The 4,188-nt window shown below is 34.8% G+C and overlaps 1 long non-coding RNA gene across 1 annotated transcript; it reads left to right on the top strand.

The window, feature by feature from the left end:
• Positions 1–1,145: 1,145 nt before the first annotated feature.
• Positions 1,146–3,655, top strand: LOC123605794. Its single transcript, XR_006715893.1, has 2 exons — positions 1,146–1,226; positions 3,540–3,655. It is a non-coding gene; the product is annotated as an uncharacterized LOC123605794 (long non-coding RNA).
• Positions 3,656–4,188: the final 533 nt, after the last annotated feature.

Genomic DNA, 4,188 nt, shown 5'->3' with positions numbered 1-4,188 from the left:
TTTCTCTTTTTCTTTTCTTTTCTTTATTCTTAAATACAGAAAATAAAAAAATTCATATTTCTTTTTAATTTTTATTAAAAATATTTTTCTTTAATTTTTTCCTACTATATTCTCTACTTTTGTGTATATTTTTTCAAATTCTATTTTACTCACATCATATCATTTTAGTCTACTTCAGTGTATTCATTTTTTCAAATTCTCAAATGATTTGCTTTTTTTCCCCTCTCCCCCCCCTTTTTTTTGTTTCTCTAATCTGTCAAACCACTTTCAACACCCAGACCAAAACACACCTAGGATCTAGCATCATCTATTCGATTTGTGTGTGTGTGTTTTTAATTTTTAATTCTTAATTTTAATATTTTTTTAATTTAACATTTTTATTTTCAATTTCTCTACCTCATTAATTCCTTTTCTCCCTTCAAAATGACAAAACAAAGGAATTCACCCCAAAAGAAAGAGCACGAAGAAAAGACAGCCAGGGATTTAACCAACATAGATACAAGCAAGATGTCTGAACCAGAATTTAGAATCACGATAATAAGAATACTAGCTGGAGTCAAAAATAGATTAGAATCCCTTTCTGCAGAGATAAAAGAAGTAAAAAATAGCCAGAATGAAATTAAAAATGCTATAACTGAGCTGCAATCACAGATGGATGCAGTGGCAGCAAGGATGGATGAGGGAGAACAAAGAATCAGCAATACAGAGGACAAATTTATAGAGAATAATGAAGCAGAAAAAAAAGAGGGAAATTAAAACAAAAGAGCACGATTTAAGAATTAGAGAAATCAGTGACTCATTAAAAAGGAACAACATCAGAATCATAGGGTTCCCAGAGGAGGAAGAGAGAGAAAAAGGGATTGAAGGGATATGTGAGCAAATAATAGCAGAAAACTTTCCTAACCTGGAGAAAGACACAGACATCAAAATCCAGTAAGTACAGAGGACTCCCATTAGATTCAACAAAAACCGACCATCAGCAAGGCATATTATAGTGAAATTCACAAAATACTCAAGCAAGGAGAGAATCATGAAAGCAACAAGGGAAAAAAAGTCCCTAACCTACAAGGGAAGACAGATCAGGTTTGCAGCAGACCTATCCACAGAAACTTGGCAGGCCAGAAAGGAGTGGTGGGATATATTCAGTGTGCTGAATCGGAAAAATATGCAGCCAAGAATTCTTTATCCAGCAAGGCTGTCATTCAAAATAGAAGGAGAGATGAAAAGTTTCCCAGACAAACAAAAATTAAAGGAGTTTGTGACCACTAAACCACCCTGCAAGAAATTTTAAGGGGGACTCTCTCAGGGGGAGAAAAGATGAAAAAAAAAATATCTATCTATCTATCTATATATATATATATATATACACAAAAAAAAAAGCAACAAAAGATTAGAAAGGACCAGAGAACACCACCAGAAACTCCAACTCTACAAGCATCATAATGGCAATAAATTCATATCTTTCAGTACTCACTCTAAATGTCAATGGACTCAATGCTCCAATCAAAAGACATAGGGTAACAGAATGGATAAGAAAACAAGACCCATCTATATGCTGTTTACAAGAGACCCACTTTAGACCTAAAGACACCTACAGATTGAAAATAAGGGGATGGAGAACCATCTATCATGCTAATGGTCAACAAAAGGAAGTCAGAGTAGTCATACTTATATCAGAAAATCTAGACTTTAAAATAAAGTCTGTATCAAGATATGCAGAAGAGCATTATATCATGATCAAGGGGGCTATAGACCAAGAAGACCTAACAATTGTAAACATTTATGCACCAAATGTGGCAGCACCCAAATATATAAATCAATTAATCACAAACATAAATAAACTCATCAATAGTAATACCATAATGGTAGGAGACTTCAACACCCCCTCACAACAATGGACAGATCATCTAATCAAAAAATCAACAAGGAAACAATAGCTTTGAATGACACATTGGACCAGAGGGACTTCACAGAAATATTCAGAACATTTCATCCCAAAGCAGCAGAATATACATTCTTCTCCAGTGCACATGGGACGTTCTCCAGAATAGACAATATACTGGGACAAAAATCAGCCCTAAGTAAGTACAAAAAGATTGAGATCATACTGTGCATATTTTCAGACCACAATGCTATGAAACTCGAAATCAACCACAAGAAAAAATTTGGAAAGGTAACAAATACTTGGAGACTGAAAAACATCCTACTAAAGAATGAATGGGCTAACCAAGAAGATAAGAGGAAATTAAAAAGTGTATGGAAGTCAATGAAAATGATAGCACCACAACCCAAAACCTCTGGGATGCAGCAAAGGTGGCCATAAGAGGAAAGTATATAGCAATCCAGGCCTTCTTAAAGAAGGAAGAAAGATCTCAGATACACAACCTAACCTTATGCCTTAAGGAGCTGGAAAAGAAACAGCAAATAAAACCCAAAACCAGCAGAAGACAGGAAATAATAAAGATTAGAGCAGAAATTAATGCTGTCAAAACCAAAAAAACCCAGTAGAACAGATCAATGAAACCAGAAGCTGGTTCTTTGAAAGAATTAACAAAATTGATAAACCACTAGCCAGTTTGACCAAAAAGAAAAAGGAAAGGACCCAAATAAGTAAAATCAAGAATGAAAGAGGAGAGATCACAACCAACACAGCAGAAATAAAAACAGTAATAAGAGAACATCATGAACAATTATATGCCAATAAAACGGGCAATCTGGAAGAAATGGACAAATTCCTAGAAACATACACACTACCAAAACTGAAACAGGAAGAAATAGAAAATTTGAACAGACCCATAACCAGTAAGGAAATCGAATTAGTAATCAAAAATCTGCCAAAAACCAAGAGTCCAGGACCAGAGGGCTTTCCAGGGGAATTCTACCAAACATTTAAGGAAGAATTAACACCTATTCTCCTGAAACTGTTCCAAAAAATAGAAACGAAGGAAAACTTCCAAACTCTTTTTGTGAAGCCAGCATTACCTTGATTCCAAAACCAGACAAAGACCCCACTAAAAAGGAGAACTATAGATCAATTTCCCTGAAGAACATGGATGCAAAAATCCTCAACAAGATATTAGCCAACTGGATCCAACAATACATTAAAAAAATTATTCACCACGACCAAGTGGGATTTATACCAGGGATGCAGGGCTGGTTCAATATCTGCAAAACAATTAACGTGATTCATCACATCAATAAAAGAAAAAATAAATAGATAGATAGATAGATAGATACCATTGCAAATTGAAAAAAAAAATCCAAGAAGCACAGAGAACTCCCAAAAGCTGGCCATTGCCAAGATATATCATAGTCAAAATCACAAAATACGGAGACAAAGAAAAAATCCTGAAAACAGCAAGGGCCAAAATGTCCTTAATGCATGAGGGAAGACAGATCAGGTTCAAAACAAATATGCCCACAGAAACTTGGCAGGACAGAAAAGAGTAGCAAGAGACATTCAATGTGATAAATGGAAAAAAAAATGCAGTGAAGACTATTCTATACAGCAGGCTGTCACTCAAAATAGAGAGATAAAGAGTTTCCCAGACAAACAGAAACTAGAGGAGTTTGTGACCACGAAACCAGCCATATAAGAAATTTTAAGTGGGACTCTTTAAGTGTAGAAAAAAATAAAGACCAAAAGCAACAGAGACTAGAAAGGACCAGAAAGGACCAAACCCCAAAGACTAGAGCATCACCAGAAGCACTAATTCTACAGGTAACAGAATGTCACTAAATTCATATCTTTCAAGAATCATTCTGAATGCAAATGGACTAAGTGTTCCAATCAAAAGACATAGGGTATCAAAATGGATTTCAAAAAAAAAGATCCATCTATATGCTGCCTACAAGAGACTCATTTTAGACTTAAACCACTTGCAGATTGAAAGTGAGGGGATGGGGAACCATCTATCTTACTAATGGATGTCAAAAGAAAGCCAGAGTAGTCATGCTTATATCAGACAAACTAGATTTTAAAACAAAGACTGTAACAAGAGATGAGGAAGGGTATTATATCAAAATTAAGGGGTCTATCCGTCAAGAAGTTCTAACAATTATCAATATTTACACCCCATACTTGGAAGCCCAAATATATAAATCAACTAATAACAAACAAACTCATCAATAATAATACAATAGCAGTAGAGGACTTTAACATCCCACTTACAGCAATAACAAAGAGAC

The sequence above is a fragment of the Leopardus geoffroyi genome, chromosome A1 (genome assembly GCF_018350155.1).
Source record: "Leopardus geoffroyi isolate Oge1 chromosome A1, O.geoffroyi_Oge1_pat1.0, whole genome shotgun sequence".
In the NCBI taxonomy this organism is placed as follows: domain Eukaryota; kingdom Metazoa; phylum Chordata; class Mammalia; order Carnivora; family Felidae; genus Leopardus; species Leopardus geoffroyi.
This window is presented reverse-complemented; position numbering and strand designations above follow the sequence as displayed.